Genomic DNA, 27,108 nt, shown 5'->3' on the forward strand with positions numbered 1-27,108 from the left:
ATTTCCATAAGTGCCAATTGGCATAAACCCGTAGATCCGATCTTGTGGTGAAATACTGTGCACAAGCTCGTTTCTATGGGTCTGTGTCAGTCTGGTGAGTTAACAGAGGTGTACATAGTAAGCAGTGGTGGGGTTCAACTTTTTTTTACTACCGGTTCTGTGGGCATGGTTTGGTGGGCATGGCAATGGAAGGATACTGTAAAATCTCCAGTCAGAGGTGGTATTTGTCAGTTCTCTGAACTACTCAAAAATTCCACTACCAGTTTTCCAGAACTGGTCAGAACCTGCTGAATACCACTCTGATAGAAAGGTATATCAATTATCATCACTGATTTCTAGGCAACTATTTTCAAGCAGTCAATGTTTATGCAAACATTACATACATACATACATATCTGGAAAATGCTATTAAATTATTTTTAAAATGATTACAACTAATAAATAAAATCTAATAAAAAATTAAAGTTGGCTTTCTTAGAACCTTTAATACTCAGTACATATAGAAATGTAGTAACTTGGAAATACAAAATTGGCCATTCCATAGCTGGCAATAAAAATTGTACAAGTCTATGAATTATAAGGTATAATAATTGCAAGTGATTGCAACCCATTGGGATTTATACTCTTGTAAATGATGTTGGGGGAAGAAGATGGGAACATAAAAATATCTAGAGGCATCAATGGTAGGGATTTATGCATATATTGTACAGGTAGTCCTCAACTTGCAACAGTTCGTTTAGTGACCATTTGAAGTTACGCTGCCACTGGAAAAAAAGTGACTTATCTCTGTTTTTCACATGACTATTGAGGCATCACCATAATCACTTGATCAAAATTCAGTCACCTGGGAATTAACTCATGATGGTTGCAGTGTCCTGATGTCATGTGATCACCTTTTGCTACCTCCTGACAAGCAAAGTTAATGGGGAAACTATAGTCATATAACAATGGTGTTACTAATTTAACAGTTGCAAAGATTCACTTAACTGTGGCAACAAAGGTCGTAAAATGGGGCAAAGTTCACTTAATTGTCTTACTTAGCAACATAATTTTGGGCTTAGTTGTAGCTGTAAGTCAAGGACTACCTGTACATTTAGAATCATAAAATGTACTTATAGTAAAGTGTCTGGTGAAGAACAATATAAGCAGTATAGAAATAGAACAAAAAAAATAAACATTAAAAAATCTGATTTGTGGAAACAAAATTTAGCCAAAATCCTTGTACATATAGCCCTGTAGTCAAGAAAAGATAATTTATTTTAGCCCAAGGGTAAATTGGGAGCTACTGAACATTATGGAATGGGGTTACATTACAGAATGGCTCCCCCCTCTTTCTCTCACACATTTACACATTTACACATTTACACACACACATTCATATAATGCAGGGGTGTCAAACTTGCATCCTCATGGCAGTGTCATGTGATATATTGGGACTTTTTCCCCTTTGCTAAACCGGGAGTGGGTGAGGCCAGCATATGTTGCATCCGGCCCATGGGCCATGAGTTTGACACCCCTGATATAGTGGATATCAAAATACGAGGTTTCTGAGATGTAAAAAAAAATCAGACCAAGATAAAGCACTTGAGATTTTTCCCCCCCTATCTTTAATATAATATATAAGCTATACAATTCAATGGGAAAATAAACTGAAATATTTCAGGGGTAAACGTAAAAATAAAAAACTTACAATAATGTGGTTGTCAGGGTTCCGACTGACAAACCCAACCAAAGCAAGCACCACCAAGACAATCTAATCTCTTCATGCAAAACCTTTTATTGAGTACATCACTTTAACATGTTTGGAGCAAAACCAAATGTAGATCTTTACCCATAGTTAAAGTTCACATTATTCCACCATCCCCCGCCAATTAACTCAGGTCTCATTGCCCAATACAATCTCCAGATCTTGTGGGAAAGTCTTTCTGGCTTGCTGAAATGTCCTTGGTTCTGATGCCAACATCTTGATGTCTGGCTGGCGCATGTTTTATCTCCTGCTCCCTCTCCCCATATTTCATTGGAAAGCTGAGATGTGAGTGTAGTAGCAACAGTAAGATTTCTTTTGAAGCTTGACAGTGGTTACATAAGTGTGCACACCCTTAAATTAATACTTCATTGAAGCACCTTTTGATTTTATGACAGTATTCAGACTTTTTGGGGGAAAGCCAAATCATCTCCTGCGCACAACCCTCTTCAGGTCATCCCACAGATTTTCAATTGGATTCAAGTTTGGGCCAATTCCAAAACTTTGATCTTCTAAAGCCATTGTTTGTTGATTTGGAGATATGCTGTGTTGTGTTGAACGGTCAAATTCCTCTTCATCTTCAGCATTATGGCAGAAGCCTGAACATTTTGTGCAAAACTCAACTGATATTTGGAAATATTCATAATTCCTTCCACTTTGACTAAAGCCCCACTTCAAACTGCAGAAAAGCAGCCAAATATCATAAAGCTGCCACGACAATATTTCACCAAGGGTATGGAGTACTTTTGGTGATCCACAGTATCATTTTTGTACCAAACATATTTTTTGGAATTATGCCCAAGAAGTCCAACCTTGATCTCATCAGACCATAATACATTTTCCAAAATGCTTTTGTCAGACTTGATATAGGTTTTAGACAATATAGCCAGGCTTCAATGTTTTTCTTTGTGAAAAAAAAATCTACCCCACAGCCCAGATATATAAAGAATATGGGAGATTGTTGCCATCTGTAGTATGCAACCAGTACTTGCCAAAAATTCCTGCAGCTTCTTTAATATTGTTGGAGATCTCTTGACAGCCTATTGGATTTTTTTTCTTGTTTTTTTTCATCAATTTTGGAGGGACATACAATTCTTGATAATGATACTGTTATGTCATATTTTCTCTACTTGTGTATGATTGTCTTCACTGTGTTCCATAGTATATCCAACGCCCAGGATTTTTTTTGTACCCCTCTCTTCTGACTGATACCTTTCAACAATGATATCCCTCTTGACAGGCCATGGCTTTTAATGGAAAAGGCAACTAAGTAAGTGTCAGAAAATCCTGCTCCAATTGCTGATGTTTTATATGGGCTTGATCAGAGTTACTTTAATTGATGGCAAGTATGTTCTGACTATTTATGGCAGTTTCAATGTAAAAATTCTGAACACAGCCATATCCTACTTATAAGAGGGTGTGTACATTTAGGCAACCATGTTATTGTACTTTTTAAATTGTTAGTTCCCCCCTAAAAAGTTTTAGTTTGTTTTTCAATTGAATTGCATATGTTATATTAAATGTGAAAAAAATCTGAAGTGCTTTATTTTGGTCTGATTTTTTTTTATATTTCAAAAACTTTTCGTTTTAACGGGGATATGTAAATTTTATATCAAATGTATACAGGACTTTCTTATATATTTATCAGATCTACTATGACTGAAAGAAGCTGAACAGAAATCTTTTAAATCAACTGTTGCCTTATCATTATATTTGAAATAATATATCTGATTCAGCAGATGAAATCTGACCTTTTCTACACACAAGACCAATGATACATTTAAGTGCATCATGGTAAAAAGATATGTGGCAAAAATCTTTTGTTGCTGGAATGTAAATTGACTCTAAGGTTTATTGTTCTGCAAAAGCACATTTATTTAAAATGTATGTATTTAATATGATTTATTTGAATTATTGCAACCTAATAATTTATCTTATTGTGCAAAAGTAAGCTCAGTCAATAGGACTGATGCCAAATGTTCAGTGATCTTTCTACACTCATGTTAAACATGGCAATCTATGAAAATACTTTTCTAAAAGAGAAGAAGATCAGAAGACATTACAAGCTGTGTGCATCCGGGTTGAGGTAGTAGGTTGTATGGTTTAGAGTTACACCCAGGAGTTAACTGTACAACCTTCTAGCTTTCCTTGGAGCACACTTGAATCTTCAAAGATTTCATCATCTTTTTAATCTATCCAAGCATTGTGTAGTAAATATAGAACAAGTATTATAGATAGTCATTGACTTACAACCATAATTCAGACTGGACTTCCATTGCTAAGTCATGTTAAGTGATTCTATTACTCATATTTGATTCTATTACTTTTTTTGCCATGGTCATTAAGTAAATCATGTAGTTGTTAAATTAATCTGGTTTCTCTATGGACCTTGCTTGTTGGGAACACCCTGGAAAGATTACAATTGTGATCTCAACTCTGGGAACCTGCAACTCTCATAAATATGTGCCAGTTGCCAAGGACCCTAAATTTGTTCATGTGACCATGGGGGCACTGCATCAATCATAAGTGCAAGTGGTGATTTCCACCACTGTCCTAGCTTTAGTCATTAAACAAATAGTCATAAGTCAAGGACTACCTAGATGAAGTTTTATTGATATTAAAATATGACTATTTTATTTGCAATGTTATGAAAAAAGGTAATGTTCTTGCTCTATAATTGCACATCATAATATTTGAAAAAAAATGATGACTTGTTTTAGGTATATTTGTAATAAAGTTGGAAATATTTTAGGAACATTATCTGGAATATTTATTATCTGCATTCACAAATAAAGGAGCACACTTCTGTATATTATAGTTATAGTACTTTTTGGTGTGTGTTTTTTTAAATATAAAGATATTTTCATAAATCCACTTATTTTAGGTGAAGAAGTATGGTATATCGGAGTTTTGGGGAGGTGTTTTCAGGATAAAGCATCCAAAAACTTCTGAAATAGGATCATTTATTGCTTTTGACGTATGAGGGAGCTATTAGCAAAGCAGTGATCAAGTACAAAGACAGAACTGAAGTTGCTGGGCATGGTGGGAAAAATTGAAATAGCATGAGTGTTTTAAGAAAGAGTTAAAATATGATGTGTTCTCTATTTTCCAAAGTACTTTCTGATTGTTAGTTTGGGCTTGTCTGGAATGTTCATGTTATTTGCAATTTGGCATTAAACAAAGCTTTGCTTTTATAAATGCTATAAAAACAAGACAATGACTATCTTTATTGAATCTGCTGATCTCTTATTTTAATGTTTTGTTGAAATAAAACACTATGGTTGACCCCACAAATGCATTTACTTCTTCTATTTCTGTTTTCTCTTTAAGTAATCTAATCACTCTGTGGATGATCTAAATGCATAGGCTGTATGTATGGTGTCTGTCCATTGAGGAAAATCAACACCAAATTTTTGAAACCATTTTCATCAAGACTAAAACATCCATATTGTATGTTGCATATATGTGATGAAAATAGGGTTCACGTGGATTGAGATGTCATCTGTTATCTGTGCATAAGAAATCACAATACTAATAGGAGGTGTTCCAACACAACCGTGTTAGTGAATACAATTATGATCCCTTTGCATAGAGTCTGAGAATTTAAAGTGCATTAGCAGGCACTTTCTGTTAGTTTCTGTTTTATTTGCAGGTAATAATCAATTTTTTTTTAGGATTTAAAGATTCTCCACTGAGCCGAAGGGAGAATCCAGGAAGGGAGAATCCAGGATGGGTAGTCTCTAGTCTCATAGCTCTGCAGACCGAGTTGAAAAACTGAGGACACACCCCCTGGTAATGGTTCCCAGTTGTTCACTCAGTCTCAGCGTATTCAGACCATCCTTTAAGGGCTCTGAATAGTTAATTCTCCCTTTGGCTCCCCGAGAAGAAGCGTTCAGGTAGGACCAACGCTCCTTTTCTAGCACTATTTCATGTAATTTTTATTAATTTTTTGATACATTTGTGAAGAGATCTGAGTTATAATTTAAATTATTTGTCCTTTTTAATGTAGTTTATGTTTTTTTTCTTGGAATACATATTCATGAGTTTGACTACACAGTAAAGTTTTCCCAGGAATGAGGAAAGGATTGATGATTATAGTGGAAAACATCTTGACCTTAAAATAAAAAAATGTATATGAAAATACACGTCTTAAATAAGAATGAGGAAGCCTTAAGGTATGCAATTAATGGTAAAAGATAGGGTAATGTACACTATAGTGTGAAGATGTGAATATTCACCAAAAGTAGCAAAATTATCCTTCTTCCCATATGGAAGTGAGTGTTGAGTTAATATGTCAAGAAAACAGAAATACATTATAAAAGTTAGTGGACAGTATAATTTTGATATATTGATGTGGTGTAAAGAACAATGTCCTGCAAGATGAACTATATGAAAAGTTATTTAAAAACATATGAAAGAAAACAAGAATAGGCCAAGATTGGAGAATATTGTTTGAAACTACAATGAATGTTATTTGAAACTACAATTACTCAACTCTCACTTCCATATAACAAGATGGGCAGAAGGGTACTCTTAGATAATTTTGCTTCTTTTGATGAATAGTCATTCTTCACACTAGAGCAGGGATCCCCAACCTTTTCGACGCCGCGGCCCGGTTCCGGCGTCAGCTGGGCGCCGCGCCGGTTCCGCGTCAGCTGGGCGCCGCCATCTTTTTGACGAAAAATCACTTCCGGTGACGTCACGAAGTGATTTTCGTCAAAAATGAGCGGCGCCAGCGCTTCTGGTGAGCTTTTTCGGGTAGAAATGGCTTTCTACCCGGAAAAGCTCACCAAGCGCTAGGCGCCGCCATCTTTTTGACGAAAAATTGCTTTTTTACCAAAAAAGATGGCGGCGCCAGCAACCAGCGCCCGGTAAGGCTTGTTCCGGCCCGGTCCGGTCCGCGGACCGGCGGTTGGGGACCCCTGCACTAGAGTACACATTACCCCATCTTTGTACCATTAATATATATTTAAAATTCTGCAGGATCAATGGATCTCAATATAGTTTTGTTTGTAGTTTCTCAATATAGCTTTGTTAGTAGTTTTGTTTTATTTGTAGTTTCAAACAGCATTCATTGAAAGCCTCTCCAATCTTGGCCCTATCCCTATCCTTATCAGCTCCATATACTGATTCATACCTAGACCTTTTATCTTTAAAGTCTCTCACTTTGAATATCTTTTTAACTCCACCTTGCTATAACTTTCTTGGTCTTCCCCTTCTTTCCCATTCTGCAGCTAATTGAGTGGGGAAGAAGGGGAAGACCAAGAAAGTTATAATAGGTCTATTTCTGTAATTATTGCAACGTGTTTTTTGCAATCTTGTATTAGTGCATTAATTAATATTTAAACAAATTCATATCTAGGCATTGAAAGTATTATATTAGAAGTGAAAACATACATATGTGAACTCACATACCACATTCTTAAACATAAGGTTGTAGTGCTATAGGCAAACCTTCGCTATAATGATCACCATAAATACAACCATGTGGGACTTGCACATGAGTCAAGCCATTCATGTAAAACATTTGCCACATGGTTCCAATTATTTTCTTCATGCTACCATAACTTGGGGGAAGCAAGCTAAATGCTCTCTTCCGGATATGTATATTTTCTAAGTCAAAGTAAATGTTATAACTAGAAAACCTTTTTGGGGGGGGGGGCTTTGCATACATTATAACAATAATTACTTGGTGAATAGAGATACCTTGCAGATATATCAAACATACTCATTTCCTCCTTTCATTTTTTTCTAAAGAGTCTTTTTTATTTTAGTATACAGATGCCAACCTTGCATTCATCTCTTCACCTTTAAAAGCATTTTTGAAAATGAAAATACTGGTAAATATGGCTTCAGTTGTTCTTAACACTTTGGCTCATTAGGATCAACATGCCATGATTGTGGGAATATGGTTGCAGATCCATTGATCTGAAACATTTAAAATAAAAGCAATATAGAAAAATTAACAATATTATCCACAAATGTTTTCTTCCTTTTGAAATAAGAAAATTGGTTTTCAAATTTCTTTCAAAAAAGAAGGATTTTTTAAATGAAATCATCATATCTGGAATAAGGAACTGTTATGTTTATTCAGTTACAAGTTGACCACAAGTCAAATGTCATTTGAAGATCTTTACATCTTTCAGGAGAAGACAGGGCTAGACAAGTGAGCAAATTTGTGTAGTCATATTGTCATAAGAACTCCACAGCTTACCTATTTATCTTCAGTATCATAACATAAATATGACAGTAAGCATCATAAACTTCAATGTGATTGAGAATAGATACATGTGTTAAAAGTTTTCTAGTAGTTTACAAGTTCCTTGCTTTTCTGTTGAATATTAGAAAGATGGGTGAATGTGTCTTATTGAGAGTGGGTAGCTTCATTATAGTGGAAAAATAATGAGACAAATTAACAGCATCAACAGAAGCAAACATATGTACACCCTCCATGTTTAACAATCAAGTAAATTCAGTGACATTATTCTTTTTTTAAAAAAACTTCAAGTTCTTTAGAAAAATTAGAAACAGCTTTCTCATGTATTCTGAGAAACATCACCATCTGTTTTCTTACTTTTTCATTACTAATAACTAATTATAACACATATAAATCTATGGCTGTGAGATAAATATAGCATTATTCCCCGGAAATACCCACAGAAGAACTTGATAAGGAGTTTATGTTCCCTATAATTGAAGGTTGAAAAGAAAGACTTAACGCTCTAATATGAGTTATGAAAAACGTTACTGAATTTCTGTAAAAGGGACAATGGATCAAACTTAAATTATGAAAGCTGATTTTATTGTTTTCAGCATCTTTTAATAATAATGTTATTAAAAGTTATAATAGGGATGTCAAACTCAAGGTCCTCAAGCCGGATCCAGCCCACAGGGTGCTTAGATCTGGCCTGCAGTGCCTCTGCCAGTGAATATGGAGCTCAGTAGGGCTGCACACAGCCCTTACAAACCCTGTTTTCACTGGCAGGGGGTTTTAGGAGCCCGTTGCAGCAAGAAATGGAGCTTGGGAGCTTGTTTTCGCTGGCAGAGTGCTCGGTGCCCCCAACATAAGCGATGTTGAGCTGGCCATGCCCACCCTAGCCACACCCACCCTGCCCCCCCAAGGTCAAACACAACCCTGATGCAGTCCTCAATGAAATCAAGTTTAACACCCCTGAGTTATAATGACAACAATAAACTAATGTAAACTAGAAAATGATAGAATAAAAATAAGGAGTATAAGGTGCAGAAAATAAACAAAAAAGGAGAGAGAGAAAAATAAAGCTAAAGTAAAAACTAAGGAAAAAGTTTAAAAAAAAAAAAAAAAAGCATTTCTCCATATAAAGAACTCTTCACAATTAATTCCTAAATCTTATTTCAAATGTATTCAGAATCTTATTCTGTCTGTGGCTTTCTAAAATTAAATTTTTAATTATGGCTTTTTTGTGTATATTTCCTCCTTCCATTTTTTTCCAACTTGTCATTAAAACTTTCTTTTGTTAAGGATTGAAGGAAACTCACATGATTCTTTCAAATTTCCTGATCCAAACTGCAGGTTTCTAAAAACTGAAAAGCAGTTAATAAGGAATTTCCGAAAGTGATTAGAAATGGAAATATTCAATGGTGTCCTTCCAAAGACATCGACTATGGTTTGAATAATATAGGTATTCCCTTGTCTCCCAATGTTCAAAACCTACTAGAGACCACTATCTTGCAATCTCTGCAGAAGCAGCTATCTGAAGCACTTGTGGACAACCTTAAGTCTCCTCTTATCTGGAGGATAAACCAGTATATTTACAAGCTCTTCATTCCACTGTGGCTGTTGCCTCGGCTTTTCACAAAGCTGTTTCTAGGCCATCTTTTCTTTCTCTAGAAATCTGAAAAAAATATTATGTTTTTCATGATTAATAATTAAATTACTGTCTTTGTAGTAGTAGGCAATTGATTTTAAGGTTTCCTTCAAACTGATAGGTATAGAAAAGATGACCTGTATACAAGATATTTGTTCCAGCCAGGTTTGGAGAATGATGTCCCAATTTTGTGAATCTTGCCAAAAGTATCATTAATATATAGTTTAAATTATAAGAGGGCTAGAATGCAAATTCACTTTACATGCCCTCTGGGAAAAAATGGTTAAGGCTTCCAAGATAAATAATAATTCCATGTTTTATACAGTATATAATCTCTGACTATATGAGATAGCCCTAAATTAGGTTCCAATAATGTCTCCCACATAGGAGATTTATTATTGATCATTCCTGAAAGTTGTAATTCTATAATCACTAAAGAGATTCTGGAGAACCTACCATGCTGGCTTCCTGTCGATTCAAATTAAATCTCCAAACTAATAGCATAATGGTAAAACAGCAAAGTCTTCATGAGAGATGTTATTCCATCAGGCTTGATTAAACTGAGCACTAACTGGTGAACACAGATTCTAGCACTGTTTACAATATGGTAAACAGCATATATGTGTACAACTATAAATTTTCCTTTAAAAACACTTCCTGAATAGAATATATCTATTATTGTCTTTATATCTAAAAAGGGAACAAAGTCTAATCCATCCATTATGAGCCTATTACCAAAGTAAGCATTATCAGTAAGCTCTTTAGTAAACATTTTTAATGGAAATGAATGGACTGGTTGAAAGAGTAATCTGGATTCAAGATCGAAGATCAACTGTAGAACAGTCCTACAACATCTAATTCAGAAATATATATTCTCCCTAGGAGAGATTTATATGTGAGGTTTTTTTTATTTTAAAACAATTTTGACTCATAAGCGCACCAACGTGCCTACCGTCCCTGTCCTATTGTTTCCTTTATTTATTTTTTATTTTTCTTATATGTATCCATGTATTCATAACTATGTTTTTACTTATACTTATTATCTTGTGAGCAATTGACTAAATAAATAAATAAATAATGTGTGGTTAAAAACTGGGGAAATCTATTGCTAATGTTTGATAGTACTCATTAAAATAGTGCATAGCCATACTTGCATCCAAATAAAACTTGAAAATGGAGGACATTTTTCTGACCAGTGCCTGCCTACATAATACACACCCATACACACACACATCCATACATATTATCATCTTAAAATAAAGCTGTCCAATATGCAAATCTTGTTTTGTTTTCACTTCAGAGTCTAGCATATTCTTTCTGTATTGAAGAATGAACTGAGAGGAGCATTTTAGAAGCTACTTAAGTCACAATATGCAGGTAGTTTAGAACTATTTTAAGAATTTTCCCTTGAGCTGAATATATGAGAAATCATTCTACTCTAAGGACCACTGTGTGTTTCTCAGCATGTAAAGGATAGAAGCAGGGATAGTCCTTCCATGGGAATGGAGGCAGGGTTGGTGATTTTTGGCCTACTATTCCTTCTTAGCCATATACCAGAAAGTTTTTTTTTAAAAAAAAAAAAAACCTCAATCAACTTGAGCACTGGGGTTAATTATGGTCCATATATTTCAGTGAAGAAGTCTGTATCTTCAGTAGATTGATTCACCTTGATAAAAATGATAATCACTCTGATAAAAATGATAATCATCTAGGACTGGGTATCTGTGTAGAAAAGGATTCAAAGAAATCAAGAGTTTGAAACAGAAAAAAATGGCTGCATTTTAATTCTATTAAAGGAAAGTATAAATTACAAATTATTTCTAAAGATTCTGAAATTCATAATAAGAACTAATATGTGGTGCAGCATAACAATTCTGCTATGATGGAAGTTGATATTAATTTCTAGTAGAGTTTATTTCTGTAAGTATTCTGTTCACCTTTAATCCTTAGTGATTTCTCCAGATGCACAGAAGGGAACAATATAAAAATATATCTTGCTGCTTCAGCAAAACAAAATCCAGCTGGCAGGGAAGTGAATCTGCAAGTCATTGGTTACAGCTGTGTTTCGATTTATCTGATGGTTGAAAAAATAAATTACCAGATTAAATGGCTAAAAGGAGAGTCTTTGTGTAGCCCTTGTGTATGGAATGAAAGTGTTTATGGTTTATACATAGCTTTGCAATGTAAGCTAGACAACGGTCTTTTTCAAAAAATTTCCAAAATTCAATTTCATTTCTTCAGTGGTAACTGTATGTGTTTGAATACTCATCTCACCTTGCAATATTTAAGAATGTCAGTATTATTGTGCTGTGTAGTTTATAAATGGAAGGCTGCTCAGTTTAACCCTTAAGTATAGAAGAACATATAGTTTGATATATCTGCAATTACATACCGAACTTTCATGAAAATGGCATCCTTTCAGTAGCCTTAATTTTGCAGAGTTGTATTGCATGAACTTCATATGCATGTGCTTTGCAGCTTGTAGGAAACTGAAGTTGCAGTTATAGAATCAAGAACAAAACTATATTCAACAATGGAAATGAATCTCTGCAATTTCTGGTGGGAGATAATATGTTTTAAAATTTGTAGAAACGCACTTTGGAAGAAAAAACATTCAATATTTTTTTTTACTATGAGTAAGCAATGATATAAAAACTCAGGACACAGAAAGTCCTAGTAACTCCATTGTCTTACCGATTAAGACCTTGGGTTACCTCCATAAATTACATACATTACAGGTATTACTTTATTATTTTACTCAGAGTTTTTACAATGGCTGTCCTTTTATTCATTTCTTACAAAATGTTCGTGATAGAAACTTAAATACCAGGTCAAAATTCAATGCGAAAATTAAATCTAGGATGCTGGCCAAGTTTCAATGTAATTTAACCTCAGATAGTCCATAGAAATGCTTATAATATTGTTAGTGGAATATTTTCCTTTTTATTTTTCTCAGTAGCATTACTGCATTAAAAACCGTTTGACAGAAAACCACTAAGATGTAGAATAAATAACCATTATATATAGAAAGCAGACAAAGGTGTGATTGATCTGTCTGGAATTGGCAGGCTCTTTCGCTGTGTCAGGCTGTGTCTTTGATCAATGTTGGTACAGCCTCTGACCCTAAAAATCAATGGAATTGATGGAAAGGCAAACCATGAGAATGCAGAATAGGTTTTAACCTTTACCAAATGTAAGGTTTGAAATATTAATTGTATGCATGTACTTAGCACATAAGGGTTTTATATAAGATTGTTTAAATATCACAATGGTCTTTAAAAAGGCCCTTACAAAGCCGTACATTATTATTACAAATAATGACATTTTGCTTGTGCAGGATATTTTCCCCCCAGTAATATAAAACTCTTCCTTTGGAAGAAGACAATGAAGATGCTTACTTACCTAGAGTTATATTCATAACATTTTTAATGTACATCAGTCTTATAAATATTTTTAAAAAAATACACTTGATATGGAGATTAGGGGCAAGTTTGTTCTAGTTTAGAAAAAAATAGGTTGGAATGCAACCTTGGAATGATTTATTATACTACTTTTGAGCAAACTTTTAAGTACATGGATCTAGGAACATATAATTTTTCTACATATGACCATGAAGAAATAAAGAAAAGAAATAATTTAATTTTAATATAAATAAAATTAATCTTGTTCATCTTTTTAAAAAGTTGATTAATAATTTTATTTATTTTTATGTTTCTTTACATTGTATAAAGTAGTGTTACTGTTTAAAATTGGTTACAAATCACATACTCATTTTAAGAAGAAATGTATAAAATTATTGAAGCTTTACTGGAATAGAATGATTTAAGCTCAAATATTGACTTTTTTTCCTGAAAAAATGGTAATGTTTTTGCACATTAAAAAAATTTAATTTGCATTTCCAGGTACAAGAAAAAATGAACACAATTATACAGAAATAATAATGAATACTATATGTTGTTTTGCTAATATATTATAATTATTTAATTTGTGTGAAGGAACACAAAATATGCATCTTCTTTGAGGATATGTTTAATGATATGAATGGTAATTAGTATTTATTAGGTAACATTTTGTACAAAGTTTAATGTCTGTAATTTCACGATTCAATTTATAGTATAGTGTAATTCAACATTTGTACTACATACAGCTGTGAACCTATGACAGAAAAGTAAACAAAAATCACAAGTGTAAAACTGGACAAACAAAACATTTTGGAAACATATGTAGGGTATGTATCAAATTATGTCTTTATTTGTTAAAATATATAGATTTTAGGAACATTAAATGAAAAAATTATGAGATTGAAGCTAAGATTTATTTTTTTATTAGTGCTACTTACTTCGAAGTAAAACTTAGCGTACCCAGTGGAGCTGAAAACTGCTTAGTAGGCATGTATATGATGAAACTACCATTCAATTCAAAATATCTCAGTTGTAATAAAACTACTAAAACAAATCTATTACTTTTCTGCATTTCTGTATACATACATTTCTGCATATGAATTGGAAAGCAAAAACATAGTGAATATTTCCTCTATGTCAGCGGTCACCAACCGGTGGGCTGTGGCCCACTGGTGGTCCACAAGAAAATTTTGGTGGTCCACAGAGAAATGTCACCCCCAGAGCAACCCCAAAGCAATTAATCCAGGCTGCGCAGCAAAACAAGTCTGCACCACCCACATTGCCCGCCCTCCCGACCCACTCACTCCTTACCTGGCAAACTTGCCTGCTAAGGTGCTATTTTTCCTTTTTCCGAACATCAGCTGTTCTGCTGTGCCAGGAGATTTAGATTAGCTAGAAAGCAGGAAATCATTGGATTTCTTGTTTTCTAGCTAATCTTTAGATCTTCAGCTGTTTTTAAGCAGAGCTGAATCTTCCTTAGGACTGAAGCAGTGCAGACTCAGCTAGCTGATGGCAGAAACACAGATCTCAAAGTGAAACTGTGATTCTGTAAGCAACTCAATCTGCCTGCCTGCTTTGCCTGATTTTGGGTAAAAGTTGCTCTTTTTTATAAAAAATTCAATATTTACATACATGGTGTGTTGTGAGTTAATTTTGTGAGTTTGCTTGCTAGCAAATTTTATGTGACAGACTCAGCTAGGCGATGGCAGAAAGATAGATCTCTGAATGAATCTGTGATTCTGTGAGCAACACAATCTGCCTGCCTGCTCTGCCTGATTTTGGGTAAAAGTTGCTCTTTTTTTATGAAAAATTCAATATTTATATAAATATTTATATTTACATACAAGCCATGCCAGCCAATCACATGACCACCAAGCCACACCCACAAATTAGGCCACGCCCACAGAACCAGTTGTTAAGAAATTTGAATCCCACCCCGCCTCTATGTGTTTGTGTGTGTATGAGAGAGAGAGAGGGAGAAAGACAGAGAGAGATAGAGAGAGAAAGAAATATGGAGGGAGAGTGGTTAGGTCAGATCTCTCTCTCTCTCCCACCAACGTCAGCAAGCCACCATCAGTCAAAATTTGTATCAGTGGTCCCCGGGATTTAAAATTATGAGTTTAGTGGTCCCTGAGGTCCAAAAGGTTGGTGATTCCTGCTCTATGCTATCATTTTATTTGTTCTGAATATTTAATAGGATGTTTTTCTACGCATATTAATCAAAATCAAGCATCTCACATTGTGGCATTTAATTTCTCTGTAGAAAATATTCTTTTATTTCAAAATAAGTCGGCTTTTATTTTTAAAAGATCTTGCTTTCATATCTACATCTTCAAAAATCACAAACTATAATGTAGCAATGCAAAATACCTTTGCTTTAAAACCTAGCCCATTGTATGTATCACTTGAAAAGCTTTGTGAACTGTTTCCTGGACCCCATGTCTAAAAATTAGCAGTCAGAATGGGTTTGTTAAAAACAGATCATGCCAAACCAATCTTATTTCATTCTTCAACACAGTGGCTAAATTAGTAGACCAGAAAAATACTATGGACATAATATATTTAGATTTCAGCAAGGCATTCGACAAAGTAGACTACAACCTACTTTTTAGTAAGCTAGAAAAAAGTGGAATAGATAGCACCACCACTAGATGGACTCGCAACTGGATGGCAAACTGTACTCAACGAGTAGTCCTTAATGGGTCTAAGTCTACATGGAGGGAAGTAAGCAGTGGGGTGCCACAAGGTTCTTCAATATCTTCATTAATGACTTAGATGAGGGAATAGAAGGGGAACTTACCAAATTTGCAGATGATACTAAACTGGCAGGAATAGCTAACACCCAAGAAGATAGGCTCAAGATCCAGATGGATCTTGACAGACTAGAAAATTGGGCCATATCTAACAAAATGAAATTCAATGTAGATAAAGGTAAAGTCCTACACTTAGGCAAGAAAAACCAAAAGTACACATATAGACTGGGTGAAACCAGGTTCAATAGCAATAACTGTGAGAGGGATCTTGGAGCCTTAGTGGACAACCAGCTAAATATGAGCCAGCAGTGTGCAGCAGCAGCCAAAAAAGCTAATGCAATCCTAAATTGTATTAACAGAGGGTTACAATCAAGATCAAGGGAAGTACTAATACCACTCTATAAAGCCTTAGTAAGACCACACCTAGAGTACTGCATGCAGTTTTGTTTACCACATTATAAAAAAGATGTCGAGACTCTAGAAAAAGTACAGAGAAGAGCAACCAGGATGATTAGGGGACTGGAGGCTAAAATATACAACGAATGGTTGCAGGAACTAGGCTTGACTAGTCTAGTAAAGAGAAGGACCAAGGGAGACATGATAGCGGTCTTCCAATATTTGAGGGACTGCCACAGAGAGGAAGGGGTCAAGCTATTTTCTGAAGTGCCTGTAGGCCAGACAAGGAATAATGGATGGAAACTGAACAAGGAGAGATTTAACCTGGAAATAAGGAGAAACTTTCTGACAGTGAGAACAATCAACCAATGGAACAGCTTGCCCTCAGAAGTTGTGGGAATGCCATCACTTGAGACTTTCAAGAAGAGATTGGACTGCCATTTGTCAGAAATGGTTTGGGGTCTCCTGCTTGGGTGAAGGGTTGGACTAGATGACCTACAAGGTCCCTTCCAACTCTGATTATCTGTTAAATCTATTAAATTAACTAATATATTTCCTTTGTTAGTTGCAGCAATGGCTGCTTCTACCTTTACGTCTTCATGTGGAAACAAAGTTTCTGCTATGGCTACAAGTACTGTCCCCTTGTGGATGATTATAATGTTTTTAAGCCTTAGTTATGCCATGTTGTTCAATAACTATAATGGTACACTCATTCTCAATGTATCTGCAATTCACATTTATCTTGTTAAAATATTGCTTTCTTACCTTCTTCACAGTTTTTTTTTAAGTTCTTCAAAACAAAAAAGCTTGTTTGTGCTTCCTGGTTGTTAACCTTTTTTCGTCAGTTGTAAAAAAAAATACAATAGACCCTTTGCACCATCTTGAATGAAGAAATAAATGGGTTGCAAATATATTTTTTCAAACCTGTCAGAGCACTTATATAATCCTACTATTTAATAATTAACACAGTTTAATATGTAACATACATATAATGCTATAATATGTTATTTTCCAAACTATGACATGATTGAAAATGTATTTATTTATACTTTAATCTAATCCTAACCCTAACCCTAAATTTAAATTATGCCAGAAATAAGTATAATCACAATATGACATTTACATCTAATTTTAAGCACATTGATATGTATACAATGTACAGTTCAATAATACATGAGCTTTCAAAAACACTGTGTCTTGTCCAATAAAAATATATTTAGTATTCTGACATTTTATTGCTTTAATATAGAAATAATAATCCTATTGTCATACATATTTCTATATAGGCATAGCTCTATAATTTACAGTCGATGAAATAAAACACAAAATCCGTTTCTTGCTTTTCTAAGAAATGGGATTAAAATTAATGGAAAACTAAACCATATAATGGGATAAGTTGCAGAAAAATCACAGTAATCAGTGCAAATGTTTTGAAGCTTCTATAATACAGTGGACATCACTTTATTATTTTGTAACATACTATTAAAAACATATGTAGCAACATTAATTTTGAAAATGCAATATTTCACTGCCAAATTCAATATAGTATGGTTGAAGGTTTTTGGTTAAATCATGGTCGTAAAGAGTTATATTTCCCCTTCAGTCCAATGAAGCAAATTGTCAGAATTGAAGTCAAAGTATTATCAGCCTTCTGTTTCACAAAATAAATTGGTTTTTAGTTATTATCAGCAATCAAATGCAACATACAAACAATCACACAGCTTCTCAGAACAAGACATAAAGACATAGAGTGCATGGTAAAGGTTGCTTGCAGTATCTTGTGGAAACCTCTTCAACCAAGTCCTCTTGGCAAAATAGTGTGATTGGAACAACCCTGGTGTTGTGACCAGAAAAACTACTCTGATTTGCTGCAGACTAAGTATCATTGAATGACTCATCTGTCTTTCTCTCTCTGTCTCTCTCTCTCTCACACACACACATACACACTCATTCTTTCTCTCACTCTAGATTTTTACACAAAAATTAGGTTTAACATCCCCCTTCCTACTTTATTAACCTATTGGTATAACGTGAGTTAAATCACACTTAGATATTCCCCACCCACCCAAATATGTTCCTGACACAATTATTTCTGTGAAATTGTATGTTTGTGTGTGCATAATTCAGCAGCTACATTCCAGAAAAAAGACAAGGCTAGGAAAAACAATTGAATTAGCATTAATTGAATAAATAGCTGCTTCTTTAAATAATTGCCTATAAAATAAAGCAACCCATTTGTAAAATGAATTGATTCCTCATTTGTATAATGAATGCACTAAATACAGTTTCTCTCATACCCATATTCTTTTTCCAGGAAAAACAGCAAAGAAACATGGAAGATTGAGTTGAATAAAAGAATTAAGTATTTGCACAATGAAAGAAAGAAAAGATGAATGGGGAACAAGATACAGCAGATAGGAGACTGAACAGAAAAGGGGCAAATAGCTACAAAACCTAAATGCATAGTTAAACAAAGAACAATGAGCATAAATCTATACTTGCTTCTTTGTACTAAATCCCACACAATTTGGTGGTTTTTACTCAGAAGTTTTTTACCTTGTTCAGACATTAACAATCCTTTAATAATCTATTTCCATTCAAGAAGGAACAGAATGGTAGTAACCTAGCCCTTCTTCGTCTTCTACTTACGGAAGTTGCAAAGAGACAGAAGATGAAGAGAAGCTGTCGCCAAATCTTCTGCCTCACTGAGAAATATAGTCAAAGAATTTGTGGAGTCTGAAGAAAAAAAAACCTTTTATATTTGTGGAATTTATGCCACATTAAGGCTTTATTCAGCAGATATAAGAAACTCCAAACATTACTTTAATACATTTCTCTTTCAGGAATAGGAGCAAATATTCCAACTGTATTATGTCAATGATCTATCTATATGGTTGTTTAGACTACAGTTTGTCTCTAGCATCAAATCAAATTGATTGAAACTAGGATTCAATTTGCATAGCCACACTTGATTCCTTTTGTTTCAAATATTTTTAAACGCTTAAATTTTCTCTGAATTATTCTATTGTCATTGCTACACTCTTCTTTCTTTGGCGCTAGTTCACTGTTAACAAACTGTGTTGATTGCTTGGTTCTGACAAATTTGGGATTCAGAAATCATAAATTATATATAAATGTATTGTGTTGCTTAAGAATATTACATATTTTTATAAGAAGTTGACAATTTCTTCATGTCAAGTAAGATTATTTTTTGAGAAATAAATGAAAATATTTTACACAAAATTGAATTCAAATTAGAAAATATGTCAAATATTCTGTTCTACAGATTTATTTCTTCTATCCATTCTAAGGAAACATGGGGTTTGTTTATTTATTTCTGTAATTGATATGCTAGATAAAAATGGAATTGCTTTTACTTATTATGCTGTGTATGTTGCTGACATACCTTCTCGAACATACACACACCAAAAAAAAAAGTGGCAGAAGATGAATTATTTTATATACTGTTAGAACAAAGCCATAGCTGATTCCAAGGCTGTTTCCACAAGATCCTTTGTATCTATATTCTTCTAAAAAATGCTACAATTTATGTTAAATATTATTGTTTCAGCTACCTTACCTATTCTAGCCATAACAATACACCCACGCCCATTTGCACACCCTTTCCCATATATCTATATACATCCATTCATATGCCTTCCTACCTATCTACCTACCGACCTATGGAACACACATTTAAAGAATGCACAATTATGTACAAAAAGAAAGCATATAATTAATTTTCCATTGTTTAAAGAGAACAATATTGAAAAGCAAGGATACTCCTGTCCACTATTTAATCACTTCTTAAAGTAATGTGACTGAGTATTTAGGAATGTCCAAAGGTTAAAGTTGGAAGAACATTAAATCTGGTTGTATGACAATGGTCCTTGGGCTGACTATGATATCTAAATTACTTTATCTATTCAGAATTTTCCATTGCCCCAAAATGTAGCTTAGGTACATGGAAGTACCACATAAAAATTATAAAAGAATGTTCAAATGTATTTATATTTCATCTTTTTCTAAAGTATGTTCTTTTTAAAGTATTCCTATTCAATAGGATTACAAGGAATCAAAATTTAAGAAGGAAAGATAAAATAGATTGAAAACAAGTAAGTCGAAAAGAAAGAGAGAAGGACAATATTTAGTCTGTATGTACATCTGTTGTTTCTGGATTGCAAAGTTGTCATAGACTGTTTTGGAAGAAAAAGTTTTTAAAAAACTTAAGGTATATGATAGATTATTGGCAGAAGACACATGCTCAGTAGGCATGTCAATAGGCAATAGTAGCCTATTGACAATTTCCTAATAATTGTATTATTCAGGGTAATGCGGATACAGGGGGGAAAAAGAAAAGCAACTAAAATAAAAATTGTTATATAAAAATAAGTGAGTCAGAGCTAAAGAGATTTAAAGTTCAATTCCATGTATGCTTATTTGACAAATGCACATATTTTAAAGATCCTTATTCCCTAGTTTTCAGCTCATTTGTTTTTCAGTACTTGCAAAGGATTTCAAGGCAAAAAGTAGCACTGTAATATATAGACAGTTGGTAACAATAAGCAATTTAAGTCATGCTGTAGACATATTTTGAATGGATTATCTTTTTCAAGTAAAGAAGCATATAACACAGAATGCTACAATGCTCCTATAATTTGTATTAATTAGAATCAAGCCTGATTTCAGTTTAACCTTTCTGTATTGATTTATTTCATTCCTTTCATTTTTTTTTTCTTTTCCCTTTGCAATGTTCTTTCTTGCTTATGAGTTTTTTTTATTAATTACTCTTGTTACAGTTTAGAAATGTGCATTGAATTCTTTTTTCCTTTGTAGAGACATCATCATTCTGTTATAACTGTTGCAATATTTTCATTTTCACGTTGTGGTAAGAGATATACTTTACGTTGCCTCCCACCCACCTTCTTTGCCATTTATTATCTTTATTAGTGCAGTTTTGTGGCACTGAATGATGACATCTGCTTTTGTACCAAAAGGTTAGAGTGAACTGATAGTTCAGTCATGGTAACAGTGTTGCACTCTATCCCATGGATTACAAAGCCTCAAATCCCTGTGCAAGATGCTCCTTCTGCATTGAAATCAATGTGTCACATGGTAACAATTAAACAGGCTTATTATTCAGCATCCATCAGTTTATTCTTTAAAGAGAAACAAACAAAATATCTATGTTTGTAACTTTTAGCACATATTATAACATTTCAATCAGCAAAGCTTTTGCTGAGTTTAACTGAGATGATGTATATTTTATTTATGCCAAATGACTTAGTATTTTCATAAATGGAATCATGCCGAAGACATCTATACAATTCAAAAACACTACATACCAATATACTGTTATACAACACATTTTAATCTTAGTTGCTCTGTGTAACACACACAGATACACACACACACACACACACACACACCTTTCATGTAAAAACTGCACCCACAGGAACAGAGCAACAGACTTCTTCAGGCTCAAAGGAATACATACTTTGTTTTAGTAAGTCTAGAACTGCTGTTAAATATTTCAAACTTATCAAAAGAAAAAAAATACAAGCCCCAAGATCCCCCTTTGCTTTTTAAAAGTCTCGATTCTATTTCTTATTAACTTCTTATTTAAAATACCAGAATAAAAATGTTGCAAGCTAATCGCTTGGGAGAAGCCGCGTGTAACTGAGGAATCCTTTCCATTGATGGATGCTGAGGCAGAGGGAAGAGAGGAAAAGCTGAAGAAGGCGCAGGAGAACTTCTAAGTCTGTTTAAGCCTTGCTGACATTATTTCTCCCCACATCACGTGTGTGTGTGTGTGAGAGAGAGAGAGACAGAGAGAGCCAAGTTTGCCCGCTGCTCCCGAGGCAGAAAATCGAGGAGGACCATCAATGCATGAGCCTATTTTCAAACTGCATTTGGAAAGCTGTCTTATTATTGATTAGGGGGAGAAAAGGGGGTGGGCATAGGACTGCGAAGAGATGGGAGGACCATCAGGCAACTGGCTCACTGCAGCTCAAGACATTTTCTTCCGGAAAGATGTCCAACGACTGAGATACAGCGACGGAGGAAGTAAAAAAAGATGGAAAACTAAGAAGAGGGAGGGAGCCTTCGAAAGAAATGAAGGCTTGGAGTATTCTCGAGCTGCTTCCCTTTCCTCTTCTCCCATTTTTTTTATTCCTCCTCTTCTTGCAAGAACTAGAGGATGGGCGTCAGGCAAACCCTGCGGTCCAGCAGATCTGCAGGAGGGCGGATGTTTGGAGACCACGCGCCGGAATGTCACTACTCACCAGGAGCGCAGTGCAAATGCCAGCCGAATGCCGTTCTTCTCCCCCCACCCCCGCCCCGCGAACAACCCTCTGAGTCAGCAGCCGTTCTTTTGCCTTGCCTTGCCTTGCCTGCCTTTGTGCGTGCGCGCGCGTCTACTCTTTTTTTTTGGTAAGGGGGGGTATTGTGCTGGAGCGCGCGCGGGGGGCCGCGTTCACGTCTCGGTGTCAGGAAAGCCTGTCTGAATGTGCGCGTGCATATTCATGGGAGGTAAAACCCACTCAGTCAGGGAGAAGCGAAGGTACGTTGGAGAGGAGCTAAAATCTTGACTGATTTCCATCTACTGAGCATCAGATGTATCCCCTAAGGAGGATGGGTCTGTGCGATAGGGATGGTGCAATTATGTTAATATATTTATGGAGAGGTAGCTGCTTCCCCCCCCCCCCCTTCTTCCTAATTACTGGTTTGGTCAAATTGGTATTGGGAAAACCGTATTACAATTATAACAAAAAGCATACATAATGCTGCTGGTGTTTTGTTTTGTTTTTAACCGTTTCACGCCTGAACTTATGCATTCAAGCTGTGTTGGAGAGCAAATAAGAAAGAGTTATTTGCAACAGAGGATTTTGTCCTCATTCAAATGTTTCAAGTAATTGAACACCTACGTAACATAGTGTGGAAACAGGAAGAGGGGGCTGCAGAGTATGGAGAACCAACTTGAAGGGTAGAGGGGGTGTTAATCACTAAAAATATTTCTCAAGATTTTTTTTTTCTATAGCTTGTTTTATAACTTGGTATTCTAATTATTTTTCTCTCTCCTCCCTTCCCCCCAGCTGATCTGCATCTTGAAACAAGGCTAAGTGAGTTACATACACCAGACTCTACTTAAGTGACCAGCACCCTTGTGGCTTCTCTTTGGTTTTTATTTCTTCTGCTGAACATCATGGATCTGTTCCTAAAGTAGACATATTCTTTTTCATTCTTCAAATTAAAATACTGAAGGCAAGGGTGAATATTTTCAGCGCTCTGATTCTGTCATTAAAAGTCTTGGACTTGGACAAAAAAAAAAGATGGGAAGCAAGGGAGTATTTTTTATTTTTATTTTGCATGAAGATTTTTGTTGTTGTTGAAAGATCAGGTGCTGTTCAAGTGATCTAGCAAAAAGAATAACAAGTTGTTGAAAGTCACTATAAATTTAAGGAGTGAAAAATACTCTGGTGGATGTCACTTTTTTATACTAGATTTAAAAAATGTACTATAAAATAATCTGAGAATTGATTAAGTGGGAGTTAAATATATTCCAAACACATTCTTCTTACAGAAGCCTTTTAAGATCGGAATACATACTATGTTCAGGGCCCACTATAGAAATGCTACTAGAGAAATAAGGCTGAACCATGGATGCATTGTTTAAGCTATGGAAGAAAAGGAAGCAGATTCTAACCTGTATTTATTTCCTTTGACTTCTTTGGAATATACACATTTGAAAGCCTTATGCTTTAAAAATATAATCTCTGTTGCCTCTATGCAATAGATTATTTTTTTTCAGAAAAATTGAAAGTGTATTTTGACAGTATTAAAACTACTTGTTATATCTTCCAAATCTACTTAAATAAAATAACCACTAAACCCATTCTGATTAATTGAAGAAGAATTCAACTGGATCTTATCGGACTTTTCCTAGTCCCTGAGACCCTAACTTGTGAGGTTTTTAGTAACAATCACAAGTCAGGCTCTTGGGACCTAGGCGGAGGGGAACCAGCAGCTTTGGACTTTATTGCTTAATTTTATCTGCATTGTTTTTTGTTTTGGTTTTTGGCCAAAGAGGAAATTATATGAAAAGGATGAATATAGAAAGAAAACACCAGCATGCATAGATAAGGTAGCATGTGCTGACAAGATATATATTTTTATTCATTGTACTAAAAATTAGTGAAATATTTAGCAGTCTGAATTAGAGACATGCTATTTCATGGTTTGTATTTTAATAGTGCTAAGAATAACCAGTGTTTTTAATTTATTTGTTAATTAACAGCTTTATTTATAGGTTTTTCCTCAGCTTCCTATGTTCTACTTTTTCCAACCACTACTATGAAAAATCCAAAGTTTGCAGGCTGAAACAAATTGTTTATGCATCAAAAATGTTCCAAGAATAATATTTTTGATTACAGTTGATCTTTTTTCTTTTTTTATTGTCCTTATCCTGCAGAATGATTCAATATGTTGTTATATTTCCTTCCAACCATAATTATACAGTGCACTGGCTATTTATATTAAAGAAATCTGACATAGAATTTGAAAGATTGGAAGGGGCCATTTAGACCTTAGAAGTCAACCTCATGGCACACAGAAATCTAAATGTATGATGAAATATTAATCCTCTGCTTGGACAAGTCCAGTACAGAGAGCCAATCACAGCTCTTGAGCAATTGCTTCCACTGCTCTTACTGTTAGGACATTTTTAGCATAAATCTGTCTCCCTGGAATATATTATTTTGTGTTCTGCTCTCTGGTATGATACAACAGGTCTTGGCATTATCAGTGACACCTTCCAAGGTACTTGTTTTATGATTCTTAGAGGAAGAACGTATCAAATCTCACTCTGTTATGTTCAGCACATTTTTCTAACCAATTAAGATTGTTCTGAATTTTGTTTTTGTCTTGCAAAATTTGATTTAAAAATCCCTTATGCCTCATCTAAGTAATTAATTAAAAAGGGTGTAGTGTGAACCTTGTGGCAGCTCATTTGACACCTCTCTCCTGTTTGATGATCTATTAATGAGTAATCTTTGACTATGATTTTTCAGCCAGCTATGAATCTACTGATATTTCATGACATGCAACTGATATAGTGAAACTACAATTCATAATGCAGTTATTTAACCCAAATCAAAGTATTCAATTAAATTGTTCTAGATCTATATAGAAGACAAAACCATTTTATCACAAGACATGGATAGTTATTACATTTAAACTCATCTTAATTACAGGTAATATTTTTCCAATGGATGTCAATGTTAGCATTCAGCAAAATAAACAGAAGTGTAAGAATTATTTGACACTTTTATCTCATATCTTCCTCACAATCCACTTGATTTCACAAATAGTTTTCATAATTTTATTTAAGGAATTTGAAGTTGTCCTGTAAATGCTTTTGCTTAAACATTGTTTCATTTCTGGGAGGAAGGGGGACTACAAGATGAACATAATTGACTAAAGCTAATGGAAATTTCCTATTGTGAAGATGAATTGTCTTATCAATGTGGCATATTATAAGCCAAACAGTAGAACAACTATGTTAACAATAAAACAATATAAAAAACATTTAGGACTTCTGCATAAGTTAATATAAGAGAGGCAAAGGAAACCAACAAGAAAATGTGAATTGAAACACAATGTGACCTTCATTGGGTCAAAGTCAAGACACAAATACAAAAGATAAGAATTTACATCATGACATTGCAATTCACATAGTGCAATTATTGCAACCTTGCAATTTATACTAGATGCTATACTGTTAGCTTCATATTATATAACTGATCTTTCACTGCTTCCTACATAATCCTTTCAATTGGAAATGTCAGGGACTGAGTTTAAGATTCGATGAAGTGTTCCTGAGCTATAAGTAGAACTTTATTTCATTTTGAAAGTTAAGAGTACTAAAGATTTATAATAGTATCTGTTTCAATAACATGGTTTCCAGTAAACCTGCAGGGCCTGCAGAATTACTGTCACATGGTAATTTTCTCAATCTAACAAAATATCCACCTTATTCTGTATAAGCTGCAACCCATGTAGAAGGTACTGCAGTAGTTCAGATGCATAGCAATGAAGGGATGAATCACCATAGCACTCCCTGTCCAGGAAGAATCACAACTAGCAAACTAGGCTATCCTGGCCATGAATTCCATCTGCCCATTTAATAGTAGACCACTGATTTGTGGACCTGCTCCCTCAGGGCAATGTTTTCTGAAGCCATTAGCCACCAAAGACAAAGAACAGCTCCATCCTGGTAGCATCCAACTTTAGCCTGTCTTCTCCCTTCTAGATTAACAGTTTTCAGGCCCAAAATAAGATTTTCACAGCATGAAGCCTCTGTGGCGCAGTGGTTAGAGTGCAGTGCTACAAGCTACTTCTGCAGCCAGCTGCCTACAATTTGGCAGTTCAAATCCCACCAGGCTCAAGGTTGACTCAGCCTTCTATCCTTCCAAGGTGGGTAAAATGAGGACCCAAATTATTAGGGGCAATATGCTGACTCTGTAAACCGCTTGGAGAGGTCTGTAAAGCACTATAAAGCGATATATAAGTCTAAGTGCTATTGCTATGTCCATCACACTGGATGACCATGTATGATTGCATATCCCCATACACTGCATTCCAAATACTTTACAGCAATAACTCTCTCTCTGTGTAAATGCTAAACAAGAGGGAAGGGAAGATCAATCTCGTTGGCATCCCATGTAAGATTGACTGCTAGGAGAATCTCTCAATCGCATCACCACCACCTTGATGTAAGTTACTGGCCAGCAACAACATCCTATGCAAAACAATCACAAAGGGCAGGTGGAATAGGTTCCTGTTCTCATCTCTCTAAAAGGAAATTCATTGTCATCAACCAAGAGGCTGTGAAATCAGTAAGTTAACAATTCTTCATCTCTTTTATTAACTGCATAGGCTGACTGTGTATCCATTTTCAATTCGTCATC

At 34.8% G+C, this 27,108-nt stretch overlaps 2 protein-coding genes across 4 annotated transcripts in view; both read left to right on the plus strand.

The window, feature by feature from the left end:
* LOC148130466 (uncharacterized) overlaps nt 1–24,560 on the plus strand; it is a 203,408-nt gene extending 178,848 nt beyond the window's left edge. For 2 of the 3 annotated variants that reach the window (XR_015749815.1, XM_087966662.1), the window contains one exon: nt 23,236–24,560. The gene's annotated coding sequence lies outside the window, so the exon portion shown is untranslated. Of the gene's footprint in view, nt 1–5,418; nt 5,641–23,235 lie in introns of all 3 variants that reach the window. The other variant, XR_015749814.1, reaches the window with a different exon arrangement.
* CXADR (CXADR cell adhesion molecule) overlaps nt 1–27,108 on the plus strand; it is a 225,769-nt gene that overhangs the window by 45,053 nt on the left and 153,608 nt on the right. The window lies entirely within an intron of this gene.

Source organism: Notechis scutatus, chromosome 5 (genome assembly GCF_049901735.1).
Source record: "Notechis scutatus isolate UNSWTSFEM ecotype Mainland chromosome 5, rNotScu1.2, whole genome shotgun sequence".
Classification (NCBI taxonomy): Eukaryota; Metazoa; Chordata; class Lepidosauria; order Squamata; family Elapidae; genus Notechis; species Notechis scutatus.